Genomic DNA, 18,185 nt, shown 5'->3' on the forward strand with positions numbered 1-18,185 from the left:
TTTCCCACAATCTATCCTCCTCCACTCCCATTTTAAATGTCCTGTTTACAGTGGGCATCTGGAGAGACTATTCCTCAGGTTAATAGAAACTCTCACTGGCAGGAAAAATTCATTGAAATTCATTCTAAATCTTCCTTAGCTCAGTTACCCTCCTATAATGCCATTCCCCCCTCCTACCCTCAGAGTTCCTTATCTCATGTTACCATATCAAAGTCACAGCTTTATTTCATGGTGAAATATTGTGAAGCAGCTTTATGATAAACATTGGCCAAGCCAAGCTTCTAACTGGTAAATTGGAACAAATCTGGTCCCAGGGTTAATGGGTATTTAGGCTGCTGGTGTGCTGAGACCACTGTCTATCACATTGACCTATATTATCTCATTGTTTCCTTGTACTCCCCTGTCTGTCTCCATCTGTTGTCTCTTGTTTTATACTTAGACTGTAAATTCTTTGGGACAGGGACCATCTTTTTGCCCTGTGTTTGTACAGTGCTTAACGAGTTTGTACAGGTTCAAAGAGATGCTTCAAAGTTTGCAGGCCCCGCAGCTCACAATTCATTGTTGGCTAATTCACACTGGTTAACTAGCAGCCAGAGCCTAATTTAGGCCACTGGGTGGCACCTGGAGAAGTAATAGGCCTAATTGGTGATCAAGCCCAGCTGTGTCCTCAGAAAGGAAAGTGCAGAGGGTAGTAGGGAAAAAAAAGCCAAGCAGGTGGAAGTTTCTTCTGTTGGACTGATGTGTGAGAGAAACCTGAGCTAGAGAATATTGAGTCTGTACTGTGAAGAACTTTACAGGTATGAGGCTGATCCCTGGCAAGAAGCCTTGAGGGTGGAGGGTATGGGACCTAATTAGAGAGCCTAGGAAGCTGAGGGTGTTAGGGAAGGCTCCTGGAGGCAGTGAAACCCTGGGTACAGATAGTGAAAGGGTGAGGGCTACAGCAAACTGTGATTCTCACTGTAGTGGAACTGAAAGGGGTTCAATCTGCAGCAGAGATGCAGGGGGGAACAAGGGGTTCTCACCAGGGTGAGCCTGAGACAGGATTGGGGGAGTACTAGGAGCAGAGCAAGGATTTCTTTGAATGGTCTACATTGAAGGGTGATAACTGCTGGTCTTAACTCTCAGGAGGAGGGGCTGAACAGTCTGGAGCTTTAGGTCTTGTTTTATGTTGCAGTGAGACTGGAGTACCCTGAAAAGGGTGTGGAATTAAATCATGACCTGGCCAAGTTGCAAGAAGACCTAGGCCACCCGAGGGCTGGAGTGACTATCAGCAGGAGGTGCTACAAAAAGAGAGCTGCCACACCTAGCCATGAGGGGGGGACACCTGTGGTGAGTCTACTATTCTACACCCATATTCTCTCCTGATTTAGCGCCTGTGACTGAAGCACTCAGTAGGGTTTCATAGGCTATACCAGTAAGTCAAGGAAAAACTTCTCTTTGAGGCCTATGTGCTCAAAAGCCTCTGCTAATTTTGGTTTCCTCCATTGTTGGATGTCCAGCTTGTGTATCTGTGTATCTACCCTGCTCAAATGCAACAAAATGTCTGTAGCTGTGAAATCTGGTGGCCTCACCTTCCTCTGTGTTGGAGACCCAGATTGTATTTATGCAGCCTTATGCCCTTAGAAGTCCTTCACTCTACTCTGATTTTTTTTAAGCGTCAAGCTGCTTGATCTCTCCTTGGGAGCAGGGTGCTCTGGCCTTTTTAATCGCCAGGGAGCAACCTGGTCCTTTTCTGGAGGGAAGCCGAGTGGGCAGGTACTGGGAATCAGCTGGCCCAGCTAAACAGCAGCTATTGATAGGGTCTGATTCTCTGCTGGTGGATATAGAAGGAGGGCCCTACCTGGTGGTGGGAAAAGCAGGTGAGAACTGAAAGTACTTCTGTGGCTGCACAGAACTGCAAGCCAAAGGGCCCCACAATCTCAGCGAAGAACAGGGCACTTGCAATTTATTCTACATTTCCTTTTGGCTTCTGTTTGAGAATTGAGCCCTGAAGAAAGGGACTATAAATGGAATGCGGCTTGGCTGACTGCTTGTTCCAGGCTGGTGGTCAAATCCACCAGCCTACAATTACCTTGCAAGGTATACTGTTTGATTTATTGTGTCTCCTGGGTCATGATATTCTTATGGTGCAATATGTCACTCAAGATTTCATCCTGAATACAAGGGAATGGAAAGTCTCTTAAGGAGAAAAAGGTTGGGGCAAATTATCCCTGAATTTCTTATGCGATGTTTTAACAACATCCCCAAACTCCTGTTTCCCAGCCACGTGACAAAATCAGGCTTGCATGCACATCTGCCCTTTACTGTTTCTCCTGGGGTAATTCACCATTTTCCCACCAGCCCACTGAAATGGGCAGACCACTCATTGGTCCATTGCTGGCCCAAGTCCCTGTTAAGGAGCAGGGGGTCAATGTTCTAATGTTGCAATGGAATTATCATGTAATTATATTTTGTGGTTTTGCTTTGGGTTGTATTAATTACCTTTTTGAATTCCTATAATTGGAACCTTGTGTATATGGTGTATTTTGAAACTAGCTGAAAGTGTGAGGGATTTCCTGGCCCTGCTTGCAAACCAGGGGACTCTGAGGGAAGCCCAGCGACGTAGGTCATCTACACTGTTTTAAAACCTGCAATAGTGAGTCTTAGAGCCCAGGTCTATAGAAATGGGCTTGCACTGTGGTATTAAACAGATGTGTGAACCCTTAGGCTTGGGCTCAGGGGGCTGGGTTTCGAAGCTGAAGCTCTGATCTGAGCCCAAACATCTAGACAGCTGTTTTCAGTGTCATAGAGTGAGCCTGACTCTGGAGACCTGTGATTTGAGACTTGCTGCTGTGGGGTTTAAAAGGCAATGTGGACCTACACTGAGTCAGCAGACAACCAGTATGGAAAGAGCCAGCTTCAAGCAAGGTGGGGTGAGTTCTGCCTTAGGGAGAAACCAGGTTTTTCAATATGGTGGTTCTCTTTCTGAATTCTAAGAAATAAACTAGTGTGCTACTGTGACTTTCCAGCAAGAGTATTCATGGTTTTATTTAACGTCTGTATGTATTCTGTGAACCTAACAAAGTACATGACTGATTTACTTATTACCCCCTTGCTGTTTGTAATTCACTGCTGGAATCCAAGTATAGTAATGACTCATTATTGAACTAATAATGATGTAACAAGGAGTCCGGTGGCACCTTAAAGACTAACTGGCTTATTTGGGCATAAGCTTTCATGGGTAAAAAACCACTTCTTATGCCCAAATAAATCTGTTAGCCTTTAAGGTGCCACTGGACTCGTTGTTTTTGTGGATACAGACTAACACAGCTACCCCCTAATAATCTAGTGAACTTTCTGCTTATGATGCTTAAAGGTATTAAAGCATGACTGCAGTTACAATTGCACTGTAACTTCAATGTAATCACAGTATCCTTGTTAAAGAAGGTCAAATTAATCCTTGGAATAACTCCTTTCTTAAATGGTGGTGTACCATAGATATCTGGTCTTGGGAGGTTCTTCTACAATGATTGGTAGCTCTGGAGATTCCTGGGTGTTGAGGGATGCTCAGTTCTCTGCCTTCTGAGGCATGCTGCCAGTTCGTTGTGTGTGTTTCTCTCTTTCTCCCCACCGCCCCCCTTGTGATGCTTTAGGTCACAGTTGGTTTGTCCTCACCTTGCTCATATGGTCTGATCATGTCAGCTGGCTCCTGCCTGCTGTTCATCTCGGCAGCAATCAGCAGAGTGCCTGCATTCACTGACAGCACGCAAGCAAGCCTCTATTATGCTGCTTCATCTACTGTTTCTAGGAACAATTCCTTGCAGCACTGAGGCTAGGGATTTATCTTCTGCTCTTTCCATTTCAGGTATAATGCATGGATCTTTTCATTGTGTTTTATAGCTGAAGATCCATATCAATAGAAGGATAGGGGGAGAGAACATGCAGAAAAGTGACTTGAACAGATTAAAAACCACAGGGCTCCTAATGTGTTACACCAGTTCCAGTTACGCTGACTTTGCTCTTATGCCCCCAAGTTAAAGGCCTCATTATTACCTGAAACAAGATTTCAATGGCTAATCAATAGTCCCAGGGGGCAGCAGCAACCGTTACAACTTTACCAAGGGGGAAGATGGAGCCAGATTCTCTGCTCGTATATCAGTTTAGCTTCATTGAAGCCAATAGAACTAAGCTGACTTATATCAGCTGAGGGTCTGGTTCCTAGTATATAGATAAATACATTTAGAGTCATTTGAGTGCAAGAAGAAAACAGCATGAACTGAGTGAGTCTGGGAGGGCGTGAGTAAATTCAACAAAGCTGGCCAATCGGTTTCTATTGGCATAAATTGTAAAGAACAACCACCGCAATAACAAAACTCTCCACTATAAATCTGCTCCTTATTGCTTACAGCTTTAGGCTGACTTAAAATCAACTTTTATTAGCTCCATATTAGGGGATTGTTTCCTTTATAATTTGATTATTAGAATGGATCTTTGAAATCTGCATTTCCATATAGATAGAACTGCTTCTTATAACCCTGCCGCATTTCTAAAGAGGCGAAAATTCACGGGGGCTGATTGCTTCTGAAGGGGGACTGGCAGCAGCAGGGGATGGGTTGGAAGTAGAGGTACTTCTACCCTGGCATCAAGGCTACACCACAGACTGCATAATAAAATCATGGTAGAATTCATGAGGATATTGCTCATTCAGTTTTACTACTCTTTGCATTACGCTAGTGTCTAGGTGCCCAAACTGAAATCAGCCCCCTTCTGCTAGGTGCTGTCTGCACACAGGTTGTAAGCTCTTTGGAGCAGAGACTTCTTAACAGACAAGTCAGGAATAGGATGGGGAGAAAGGAAGTGGTGTCACCCCCAACAGAGAAAGACGGATGAAGTGATTTGCCCAAGCTCATAATGGAATCTAGCATTTCTAGTTCAGTGCTTCAAGCATAAGATCAACCTTTTCTTTCGAATGTGCTGCCGATGCTAATTAGAAACAATTGTGGTGCAAGTTTTGTCATGTAGGCACCTTACCCCGTGGGACTTGGAGAAGGACCATTCACTCGTTTTGAGTATAGAATAGCCATAGAACTAACAAGTTCTAGACACTGCTGACCTGAGCAGGCTCAAACCAATACCCCGGTGGGAAAATGTTCCATAGCCCTTAGAGTACTACAAAACAGCACAGATTAAAGGATTCATGGTTCTGAAACACAGGCATGTTAGGATTTCACATGACCAGGGAAGCTGAAAGGTTGTATGTGCTGGGCAAGTGACAATTAACACTGGGTATCGAATGTCTGTGCTGGAAACTGGGGCTTCGCTTGGTCAATGGGAACCTCAAGTTCAATCAGTCTGTTGAGATTCTTGGGATGAAAGCTCCTCCGTAGGAGGCCTGTGGCTATAGGGTAAGCAGAATATCAGTGTCCAGAAATACCTCGTGGATTCAAAAGTTTGGAATTTTGCCCTTAATTTGCACCAGTCTGGAAATCCAGTGACTTGTCTGTGAGAATGTGATGTGACTTGTGCAAAGAGTGCTGCACTGGGACTTATGAGACATGGGTTCAATTCCTAGTTCTGCCACAGGCCTGTGGGGTGACCTTGTCTCAGTTTCTTTATCTGTACAATGGTGATAATGGTACTGATTCACCTATTGTAAAATGCTGTGAGACGTGTTGCTGAAAAGCACCATGTAAGAGCTTGGCATTGTGTCCTGGCTTTGGGGAGGACCACTTTCTTCCTATGGAGTCATAGCTACAAACATCTACCTTGAGAGCTTCAGTGTGACAAATGGAAAATTTCTCCATTAGCAGAACAAAGGGGAATTAATCCCTTCCAGCACTGATTTTTTTTTTTTTTTTTTTTATGGCCATGAAAACTTTGAATTGAATATGCAATAACAAGTAGGAAAAACCGGAGAAAATATAATCACATAAGAGTAGAATTACTCCAAATTTATTTCCCCCAGCCTCTTCTTGCACTAATCTTGTATCTATTTGATGTTAGAGTGAATGGGTTTCAGGACAGAAATTAATCCCAGGAAAATAAATCCACACAGTCAAAAATTGAAATTCAACTGAAAAAGGAAGTACATATATAACTGGAGTTGTGGCCCTGCATCTGTTCTCTTCAGGGATAAAATTTACTCCCTGTGCAGAGAGTCTAGGCAATGCTAACACTCCTCATAACTCTTGCTGAAGCCTTGAAAACATTTTGGGGTGTGTGTGGGGGTGCTTAAGACTTTAGGACATCTGTCCAGGGGTAAATTTCACCTGGTGAATATTTAATGTACTAAGCACACATCTGCCTACTATGTGGGTGGGTTCTAGTGTAGACCCCCAAAGAGGGCAGGCCCTGCTCTGGAAAGTGCACAATATACAGGTCACACAGGTAGATGAACTGCTGTACTCTGTGCTGGTTAGGCCTCAGCTGGAGTACGTTGTCCAATTTTGGTCACTGCTGTATAGAAAGGAGGTAGAGAAACTGGAAAGGACCCAGAGGCGAGTGATACAAATGACCAAAGGGCTGGCATGCAAGTCATAGGAGCAAAGGCTGAAGAAATTGAGTTTGTTGAATGTGGAAAAAAGGAGATTAAGGGGGGGACATGATAGTGGTCTTCAAATACTTGAAAGGTTGCCATAATAAAGGTGGAGAAAAGTTGTTCTCTCTGCCAACAGAGGACAGGTCAAGGAGCAATGGAATCGAACTACAGCACAGCAGATTTAGATTAAATCTCAGAAACGTCCCAACAGTAGGACAATGGAACAGACTGCCTAAGGAGATTGTAGATGCTTCTTCACTGGAGGCTTTCAAAAGGAGGCTGGATAGCCATGTGTCTTGGATGGTTTAGACAGAACAAATCCTGCAACTTGTCTTCTGTCAAAGGACAACCCTTGCCCTTTGTGATCTCTTCTAACCCTGTGAGTCTATGAAACAGACAAAAAGATATGAGGTAGTAAGGAGAGCAGCAGAACCATGGCACAGGAATGCAGTGGAAGCTGGATCACTATATCTGGGCGCGCACAGCATGCGTTTGTCATGCTGTCACTGATGCCCACTAATTACATACCTGGTACATGAGGAAGCCAGGCTGTTGTGTATGTTGCAGACTCAGGGGTATTTATAGATGTTGTTGATACAAATCCAATTTGAGACATTAGGCTCCAAGAGGTGTAAACAAGATGATGGGCTGTGCTAACAGCACAGGGACACCAAGGCTGCACCCCTGGCTTCGCTGGGTCAGATGAGCCTGGAAGTGCTACCGAATCACAGGCTTGACTCTAGAAGGTTTCAGGACATCTTGCTATTTTCCTGCTTGCAGCTCATCTCCCCTCTGCGCGCCGCCCCTCACCTACGTTGTGGATGTCTGGCAAAATACCCTGCATTATATACTCCCAGTGGAGTACTTGTAGTTGAAACATACCTCACATTGACTTTTCATGTGCAATGGGAGTCTTGCGGTGCTGACACTTCACTGCATTGTAGCATCTAATATTCATTCCAGGTCTGCTGTTTGATCAAGATAGTGTGATTCAATGAGACATTATGTTGCTGCAAGCCATTGCAACCACAGGGCCATCTGAGAGGAGACCACAGCTAAATGGAACACTGGTCTGAAGAAACTGTTTGCAGGCTAGGCTGGAATAAATAGAAGTGTTGGAATAGACCAAGAGGGGACCAATTCATGTGAAAAATACAGAATTTGACTCTCGGATGTAAAAATCTCAGCACCCTTATCTGTAAGAAAAGACAACTGAATCTGCAATAAAAACAGACTGCATAATAAACAGACCTATAGAACCCATACACAAACTGTTGGCTGCACAGCACACTGCATGATAAAATGGTATAGGTATATTATCCTGGATTATTGCAGGTATAGCAGACTGTAATGTACAAGTATATTACATTCTCCCATGACTTGGTCCTGGTAGTTGGGTCTCATAGTGGGTTACTGTGAAATGGATTGGATTTGATGCTTTCCTTCAATACTAGGTAGTGAAAGAATATTCAACTTCATGCCATCCCCTGCAGAAAGCTCTTAGCTCATCTAAGGGTCTGTTTCTAGCAAAGCATCCCCATTTCCCCATCTTTGTGGCAAACAGACAAGTTTTATGTAGTTGCCTTCTGTGTGTTTAAGGGAATATTTCCCTCCAGGTCAAATGTCTGGGGCGGGGGGAATAACTTTTTTTTTTGTTACTTTAAAGCATGAAATGAATATGGTGCATTGTGTGGATGCAGACCCCTGACCATACACAAGGAGAAGCAGAGAAACATTAATAGCCAATGATGGCAGATATTGTCCTATAAAAGGAAGCTGTGTTGGCAAGTGGATGTGCTGTAATAGATATCAGAGCAGGAAACTGGGAGTCAGGTCTCCTGGGCTCTATTCCCAGAATTGGAAGGCCAGTGGTTGGACCAGGGGATTCGGAGTCAGACTTCTGGGTTAGAGTCCTGGCTTTGGGAGTGAGTATTAGTGTTTAAAACAGGGGATTGAGAGTGAGGGCTCCTATTCTTGTATTCCTGGTTCTGGGAGTGAGTTGCCAAGCCTCCAGGATTGTCCTGGAATCTCCAGGAATTAAAGATTAACCTTTAATTAAAGATTGTCATGTAATATCTCCATGAATTCATCCAACCAAAGTTGGCAACCCTAGGAGTGAGTGAAGTCCAGTGCTTATAGCAGCAGGTTTCAGGACTGAGCATCTAGGGTTCTAAATTCTGTACTGAATCTGCACTCTGTTCTCCACCTCATCACTGATTTGCTCTGTGATCAAGTCACTTTCTGTGTGTGTGCCTCATTTTTTCCATTTGTGAAATGGGTCTGATAATACTCCTCACCTTTCTTAGCATGTTATGAGACTTGTTCATTAATGATTGTAAAGCTACAGAAGTTGTTGCATTTTCAGAGGTGCTAAGCAACCCACAATGAAGTCAGGGGGAGTTGCAGGTATTGATCTCCTTCAAAAATCAGGCCAGCAATGTATTATTATGGTTGCAGCTTACCATATAGGGCAGGGGTTGGGGGTCATAAGGTTATTACATGTGGGGGGGGGGGGTGACACGAGCTATTAATCTCCACCCCAAACCCCGCTTTGCCTCCAGCATTTATAATGGTGTTAAAAAGTGGTGTGTGGTGGGTTTTTTAATTTTATAAAGGGGGGTTGCACTCAGAGCCTTGCTATGTGAAAGGCGTCACCAGTACAGAAGTTTGAGAGCCACTGATATAGGGAGTGCCTATACCAATGATGGTGAATACAGATCCAATCCTACCCTGCTGATGTCAATGGGGAGCAGGGTTGAGCCTTGACAGGCTGCAGTGACCCAGTTTGAGCAGGGTTGACTGAAAATAGAGAGGAAACTAGCCTTTATCTCGTTCTTTGCTTAAGAACAGAGGCCTGATGGCCTAATGAGGCAATGAAATAGCTTAGCCTGTAACCCTAAATACCTAGGTTCAATTCCTAGTTTGGACCTTTGTTTCAGATCCTAAATACTATACTGATCTATTCTTGTTTATATACAGAATAGATTTCAAGTGAGAAGCTTTTCTTTGGCTGGGAGCTACACTGAAGTAGGAAAAATATTCTTTCAGATACTCAGCTGGTAACAATCCCCTGCAGAAACCGGATTTCTGCTTGTGCTAGATCCAAAGGATTTCCGATCAGGAGCTCACAGGAGAAAACAGAACAGCAATGACAGGGATAAGCCACAAGACTTTTATTCATTTGCAGCAAGGTTAGTGGCCCTAAGGCGAACATTACAAAAAAAACGGAGCACAAAGACAACACCAAGTGTTCTAGTCTCCTGTGTATTTCTGACAGGTTTGGCTAAACTTGAAGGGGGAACAATCCATACAAATGGGAAAGTGGAGGAGCTCAAAGAGAACAGGGCCCACTTCTGTTCTCGCATTCCCTTTTCCCCCCATAAATCAGCACTAGCTCCACTGAATTTAGTGGATTTATACCACTAAGTGAAATGAGTCTGGCTGGCGTATTGTCAGTTTGAAGGAGTACATATGTTTAGCTGTGTATTTTTATTTATTTTATTTTTTTACTCATCCCTGTAGTTGAAGGTACCAAGGCGTAGGACATAACGAATTCTGATGTGTTCATACAACTATTGGTCCTGACTGGCATTCAGTTTAGGCACATGATTTTGGAACCCAGTTGCTGTGCACAATATCTACCTACCTGGTAAAAACAAGGATGAGATTCTGGCTGGAGTTCCTAACCTGAAACGAGAGGTAGTGTGTTGAGTCTTAAAATGCCAACACTCAGCCTGAGGGAGATAAAACAATCTAAACAGTCATAAAAGGCTATAGTGTTTAAGTCCTTCTTTCCTCCCACTGCTCCCCCACAAGCCCATCATCTCCATGTACTGCCTGAATAGAATCTTATTTCCTTTGGGGCTCTGGCTGCAAAGAAAGCAAAACACTTAAGTGTGATATACTTGGAAACTTAAAATATACAAGTACCACCATCAGGCATTTTCAAAGCCGTGTAATTCTTATTACAGTGGCAATGGGGATTAGGTGACCTTAGCATTCATAAAACAGGAGAACAGTGCTGCTTGGCATTGTTGATAAATTATACAGCCAATTGCTTGACCACACTTTTGTTTCATTATGAAATGTACTTGAGACCAAATAACCACCATCAGTCACGTTTATTAATATGGTACAGGGGAGAGGTTCTTCATAATACCAGTCTCCAAAGAACAGTCCCATGCAGCAATGTTACATTCACCTTTTGAAGGTGTGCTCCCCAAATTACACACTTCAGCTGGTATTTATCATTTTACAAGTTACACATTTACATGTCATTAAAAATCCAACCTATCAGTTTGTTCAAGTTCGGTAACTTGTTCTGTTCCTTATCTTGGTTTTGGATACTATCATTCCAGGTAATAATCCATGAAGGTACTTCCCGAGATTGTACTAAGACAGGAAACTTGTTAAAAAACAAGATTCATTCTATCTGCTTGTGCCAAATGCTTGCTTCAGCAAATGCAGTGATACTTCACATAAGTGAACAGGGTTGTGGTATAGGCCAGTTTAGACTGTATCACTGTTACAATACTTGTTCTTAATGCACACTAACAACATTAAGCACCAATATGCATATGGCGCAAATATATCATGTGATATATTTGTCAACAGCAGAATCATTGATCCTGGGACCGGCTACCTTTTAGACTTAATTTTTACCAGTATCAAAACCTTCTGGTCTGCCCACCTGTCAGTGGGAAAGGCAAATGGTTAGACAGACCACCCAGAAAAGGGAGCAAAGCTATTGCTTGGAGGCTTTGGCTAGTAGTCCAATACTGTGTGCTGTGTTAAACTATTAAGTGCTTAAAATTTCCCAAGAGGCATAGTCATTTTCTGCAGGAAGGGATTTGGGCAGGAACAGAGGGTGAGATGGTGCACTTGTGTCTGCTGGTATTTAGTGATCATGACTTACACTTGTCCTTGAAGGGATTCCAAAGTGAGAGAAGTGGTATCGGCTGTAACATTGCTGGCACTTTCTAAATTTTAAGGACAATAAAAAGGAGGAGGGGTATTACTATCTAGGAACAAAAAAATACTGATAACACTGGTCTACAATTTTTGAGAAGTCGTCTGCTTCAGAGATAAAATGTGCTATTTATTATGTATTTTGATGTGCTGAATTCAAATATGACAATTAAAACAACTGGCTACTGTTTCTAAGATTTTTAAGTTTTATGTCTATGTATATTGTGTAGATAGAGTTTTAATCATAAACTGTAAACCTAGGTCTTTTCATGAGTTTATGGTTGCTTTACATGATAGTATTTCACCTGTCCTGTTTATGTAACACTTTAAAAATCAGCAAAAAGGTTATATAAATAAAATTTATTATGAAACAAAAAGGCAAAAAACTATTATGTACATAGTTTAGTCATATTCAGTGTCTACTCGGCGCTTCTTGGCTTGTCTCTTGTATCCAGTTAATGAATACATCTCTTGTCACTGTCCAGCAATAGTCTGCAAGCATTAATGGGCTCCATTTGCCCTGATAGCGTTTCTCCATTGTTGCAATGTCCTGGTGAAATCGCTTGCCGTGCTCGTCGCTCACTGCTCCGCAGTTCAGTGGAAAAAAATCTAGATGAGAGTGCAAAAAATGCATCTTTAGTGACATGTTGCAACCAAGGCTTTTGTATGCCTTGAGGAGGTTTTCCACCAACAACCTGTAGTTGTCTGCCTTGTTGTTTCCGAGAAAATTTATTGCCACTAACTGGAAGGCTTTCCATGCCGTCTTTTCCTTTCCACGCAGTGCATGGTCAAATGCATCATCTCGAAGTTCACGAATCTGAGGACCAACAAAGACACCTTCCTTTATCTTAGCTTCACTTAACCTTGGAAATTTTCCACAGAGGTGCTTGTGTTTTGTCAATGGCCTTGACAAAGTTCTTCATCAGACCCAGCTTGATGTGTAAGGGTGGTAACAAAATCTTCCTTGATTCAACAAGTGGTGGATGCTGAACACTTTTCCTCCCAGGCTCCAATGACTGTCAGAGTGGCCAATCTTTCTTGATGTAGTGGGAATCTCTTGCACGACTATCCCATTTGCAGAGAAAACAGCAGTATTTTGTGTATCCAGTCTGCAGACCAAGCAAGAGCGCAACAACCTTCAAATTGCCACAAAGCTGCCACTGATGTTGGTCATAGTTTATGCACCTCAAAATTGTTTCATATTGTCATAGGTTTCCTTCATATGGACTGCATGACCAACTGGAATTGATGGCAAAACATTGCCATTATGCAGTAAAACAGCTTTAAGACTCCTCTTCGATGAATCAATGAACAGTCTCCACTCATCTGGATCGTGAACGATGTTGAGGGCTGCCATCACACCATCGATGTTGTTGCAGGCTACAAGATCACCTTCCATGAAGAAGAATGGGACAAGATCCCTTTGACGGTCACAGAACATGGAAACCCTAACATGACCTGCCAGGAGATTCCACTGCTGTAGTCTGGAGCCCAACAGCTCTGCCTTACTCTTGGGTAGTTCCAAATCCCTGACAAAGTCATTCAGTTCACCTTGTGTTATGAGGTGTGGTTCAGAGGAGGAGGATGGGAGAAAATGTGGGTCCTGTGACATTGATGGTTCAGGACCAGAAGTTTCATCCTCTTCCTCTTCCTCATCTGACTCAAGTGAGAGTGATTCTGGTGCATCAGGAACCGGCAGTCCTTCTCCGTGGGGTACTGGGCGCATAGCTGATGGAATGTTTGGATAATGCACAGTCCACTTTTTCTTCTTTGACACACCTTTCCCAACTGGAGGCACCATGCAGAAGTAACAATTGCTGGTATGATCAGTTGGCTCTCTCCAAATCATTGGCACTAAGGCATAGATTTCCTTTTCCTGTTCAACCACTGGCGAAGATTGGTTGCACAAGTGTTGCAGCAGATGTGTGGGGCCCACCTCTTGTCCTGATCTCCAATTTTGCAGCCAAAATAAAGGTGATAGGCTTTCTTAACCATAGTGGTTATACTGCGCTTTTGTGATGCAAAAGTCACTTCACCACAAACATAGCAGAAGTTATCTGCACTGCTCACACAAGTACGAGGCATCTCTGCTCACTTTGGCTAAACAGAAATGTGTCTCTTTGCAAAATTAAACACTGACAAATAAGAGAGCACGACACTGTATGATTTCTAGAGCTGATATAGGGCAATTTCATCAGCAGAGTGATGTGAGCTTCGTTATGATTGCATCATCCATGACTTCTAGGAATAACATGATGTAACATGATTTATTCATAGATCCAGTCAAAGATGTATTTTAATCATTTCTGGTTTAAATTGAGATCCCTACCCTTTATAACTCACTTATCCTCCGCCATTCCCAAGTCAAGGGTCGTATATACTGGCCCAATAGCATATCTTGAAAACTAGAGCCAATCAACAATTTTAAGCATCATTTTTGTTCAGTGACCCAGAATTAGTAAAGTTTGACTACATTTATTTCAGAAGCATTTTGGCTGTAGAGCAGTGTAATGGCATTAGTCCATTACTAGATGGAAATGATAGAATTATCAATAATGCAGAAAAGGCAGAAGTGTTCAATAAATATTTCTGTTCTGGAGGGGGAATAACATTCTCATATTATAATATTTCACTAGTGTCTTGGGAGGATGTTAAACTGAAGCTACTAAAGTTAGAGATTTTTAAAAATCAGCAGGTCCACATAACTTGCAAGAGTTTTAGAAGAGTTGGCTGAAGAACTCACTGGACCTCTCCAAATGAGACTAGCTATGTCAACAGAAGTGCTCTTATGTCAGCATCTGTCTTCATTAGGAGTTTTGATGGCATAGTTTATGTTGACTAGGGTGTGGTTCCCCTCCCGCCCAATGCATGGCCGACATAGCTACGCTGACAACTTTGTTTAATGTAGACAGAGCCTTCCACTCTTGTCACTGCATTGATTTTTAGTAGCATTTTCTCCTGTTTTGCTTCAGTGCAAAGACTTGTTGCTTGTAGAGTTGCACCGATTTTAAGGCACACAGGTTTTGTATCAATTTAACTATGGTGGTAGGGGTGTGATTTTTCTATGAAATTGTACCAATTTAACTATTTCTAAGTGTGGGCACAGTTATATGGGTATACAGCTCCCTGGTACTGGTACAGCTCATTCTTCTTCCTGTACAGGAATTGCTATACTGGTATAACTTTGCATCCACACTAGGAGGGGTTGTACCACTTCAACTATACTGGTACAATTTGCATGTGTAGACAAACCTTTAAGGTTTGATTTGAAATTAATTTACTCAAACCAGTTCAAAAGGCTATGTGGCCACTCATTTCAGCTTAAGACAGGCTTTTAAAAACACTGATTAGGAACAAGCTTAAGGTAAACTGAAAGTTATACCACGTTAACTATGCCATTAAAGTGATATTGACTCCTCCTACTGTAGATGCAGATATATTGGTACAGTTTAGTCTCCTATGGAAAGGGAAACATGCTATATGTTATAAGGAATTTTTATTCTGGTATAACTGCATCCACAGGAGGGTTACTCTGGTATAACTATTCTGATAAACCATCACACTCCTGATAGATATTCTGGTTTGGGAGGGTGGGGGGACGACGGACAGTAATATGTTTAGATCAGTCCCACCTGTTCACATAAACCAGTGCAAATACCTAACCTGGGGCATGTTGTATGTAGAGATGGTCTCAATGAGAGGAGAATCAGATCCTTTTGATTCTTAGAATGTCAGTTCCACTGCTTAATGCTAGCTAATTTTAATCCAGAAGCTGCACCATTAATGCCCTTCAGAGATTTCAATGGTTCTGGCTGTCACCATAAACTATTCCTCAGCCACTATTGTCTCCTTCATTTGAAATTAATTCTTGTAATTATCTCAGCTTTTTCCCTTGGACTTCAGACCATGAGGAGACTCTCTGCAATTAGCTCCCCAATTAGAGGAGAGAGAAGTGTACTGGCTGACAGTCTGGATTATTATTTTTTTTATGTACATCACTGTTTCATGACTGGAAATCACTTTAAGTAAAATGCCCTAAATACACTTAACCTTGTTTCATTTCAACTTAATAGGATAGTTTATTTTGTGCTTTAAACCTTTCACTAATGGAGTATTACTAATACCACAATTTTTGGAGGTTTGATGATTAATAAAAAGGATTTATCTTGGGAGAGCCTTTTGCATTTCACTCAGTGTGATTTAATTAATATTTGAACACAATTAGATACTGCTCTCAAAAAATCTTGTTATTCTAACCCCTAGACTAGAACAGGTCAAAAATCTAAGGATTTTTTTGCAGGAAAAAAAAAGTTTCCATTCTACAGATTTTCAACATGAACAAGTGTTTTGGTTTTCAAGTTGTCATTGAACATTTTTAATTTTGGTGTTTTTCCACTTTTCCTTCCCCATTTTACCCTGAAAATGAAGAGGGAGAGAGGTGGAAAACTGATATATTTTTTTTCTCCTCCAATCAAAACCAAATCCAAAAATTTTGTGTGTGTGGGGGGGGGGGGGGGTCGGGGAGGGATATAAAACTAGAAACATCTTTAAAATTTAAAAATTGCTTTCAAAAGTGGAGTGTAGCACACACCCAAAAGTCACTCCTGCTGTGCTTCTCCACTGCAATGTACAATACAGTCAGAGCCATTTGACATTTGGTATATAAAGCCCTCAGTGCAAGAGGCTTTAGATCAGGCCCAGTCAATGGAGAGACTCCCACAGACTTTGGATCAAGCCCTGTTTTCATAAGTCCCATCTTCCTCTAGCCAGGGTGTGAGTAGTTCCTGTGTGTTATCTAGCTCAGGTACTTGGATGGTTCCCATTGGCCCCATCTAAATACGTCACACCACCCTGCGAGGGCAGTGCTATTATCCCCATTTTACAGATAGAGAATGAAGGCACAGAGGGATGTATACATGGCAAAAACCATAAAACCCACAGCAGCAATTCCCAGAATCTGGTTTACAGACTTGAGCTCATGCTAAAGCACTAATGTGTTCTAGCTCAGGCTGAAGTCTATGGAGAGGGGGAGGGTTTCAGAACCCAACCTTTAGCCTCTCTGACTCTCTGCCACAGGGCTTCTTTTTGCATCATGTAGATGTATCCAGAGAAACTCTGACCTACCTTAGGTTGCGCAGGGAGCTGGGAATTGAATATGGTTGTCTTCTACCTTGCAAGGTGCCCTGACAACTAGATCAGTCTTGTCTTTGTTTTGCGTTCAGATCCATGATGCTGTTAGTACATGAGACGGGGGTGGGGGGAAAGTCTGGAGCCAATTCTCCCTCCCCCTACAACCATTCTGATTTGGTAGCATTCTCCACCCACTTGGCCTCAGTGTGAATTGCTGTGTAAGGTGCAGAGCAACAGGGAACCTAGATGCCTGTAAAGAAGGATGGCCTGCTTGTTAGGGTGCCAGCTGTAGACTTACCGTTCAATTCCCTGCTCTGCTGCAGACTCCCTGTGTGACCTTGAGCAAGTCATAGTCTCAGTTCCCCATCTGTACAATGAATACAATAGTACTTCCCTACCCATACATATTTGGGGGGGGGGGGGATAAACAGAAGGCGGCACTTAAATACTACTGTAAGGAGGGCCTTATAAAGATGGGGAAAACAATATGCCTCAGAAGTATGGGGCTGGCTAGAAGGTGCTGCTGACATATTCCTCCCTGACATCTCTTCAGACACCAGATGTGATAAACTGTTCAATCCTACTCAATGCCCTTCTTCAGCCTTACACCATGGGAGGTTGAACTGGATACACTGAGCAGGGAGGACATAATGCTGCAGGTATCAGGACTGCAAGATGGAGGCAGTCATTTCAGCTGTCAGAAAGAGTTCTCTGTACTTCCGGCAGGAGGAGACCGCTTCTTAAGCCAAAAATCCAACAAGTAAGAACAAAGCAGAATGTTTCCACCTTCTCCAGCATAAATGACAGCCCTACAACTTCTTAACCCTCACAGAGTTGGATATTCTGCACGGCACTATTCAACCTTTGATGTGTCTGTTAAGACTGTCACCAAAAGTGCCAGGTGGTTGCAGTGGTGGTTTGTATGTTGTGGACTTTCTCCCTACTAGGTACTAGAGGGAGATCTCTCTCCCCACAGCACTTCCTTCGCTGCAGGCCTCCAGAAAGCTCATCAGATGGTAATAAAACTTTTAATCACTAATGCTGTAGTCCAGAATCCTTCATCTAGAGCTGAAAAGTTATATATCCCAAGCCCCGTTCTGTCCCCAAGATGTTCAATATTGCATATTTAATCGGTATCTGCGAAAAACACATCTGAACAAATTCAAATACCTACTGGGTATTTATGGACCATTGTTAACTGCCAATCACAGAAACCCAGGGACCTACATGGGATGCTTCTCTGGGTTGTAGTATTCACACAGTTCAAAGCTGGTTTCTGAAAAAATTTGAGGGGGAGAAAAGGATTGGGGGAGGGGGCACGCTGATCCTTCAAAAGTGTCAGCTGTATTTACAATAGTTTGTCTGCTTCAGTGAATCATAACTTTTAAAGGTGTGTTTAATTAGCAAGAAGAATCTATTTCATGGCCAGAGGTGACTGTACATTTTCTAATAAACAGGGCCGGCTCCAGGGTTTTGGCCGCCCCAAGCAGCCAAAAAAAAAAAAAAAAAAAAGCCGTGATCGCAATCTCCGGTGACAATTTGGCAGTAGGGGAGTGAAGGACCATCTGCC

General features: G+C 42.7%; 1 long non-coding RNA gene across 4 annotated transcripts in view; it reads left to right on the forward strand.

Moving 5' to 3' along the window:
- The first annotated feature begins 633 nt into the window (after positions 1–633).
- LOC135981561 (uncharacterized) overlaps positions 634–18,185 on the forward strand; it is a 40,871-nt gene continuing 23,319 nt past the window's right edge. For 3 of the 4 annotated variants that reach the window (XR_010598630.1, XR_010598629.1, XR_010598631.1), the window contains exons 1-2: positions 634–797; positions 1,175–1,329. This is a non-coding gene — a long non-coding RNA (uncharacterized LOC135981561). The remainder of the gene's footprint in view (positions 798–1,174; positions 1,330–18,185) is intronic. The other variant, XR_010598628.1, reaches the window with a different exon arrangement.

Source organism: Chrysemys picta, chromosome 2, assembly GCF_011386835.1.
Source record: "Chrysemys picta bellii isolate R12L10 chromosome 2, ASM1138683v2, whole genome shotgun sequence".
In the NCBI taxonomy this organism is placed as follows: domain Eukaryota; kingdom Metazoa; phylum Chordata; order Testudines; family Emydidae; genus Chrysemys; species Chrysemys picta.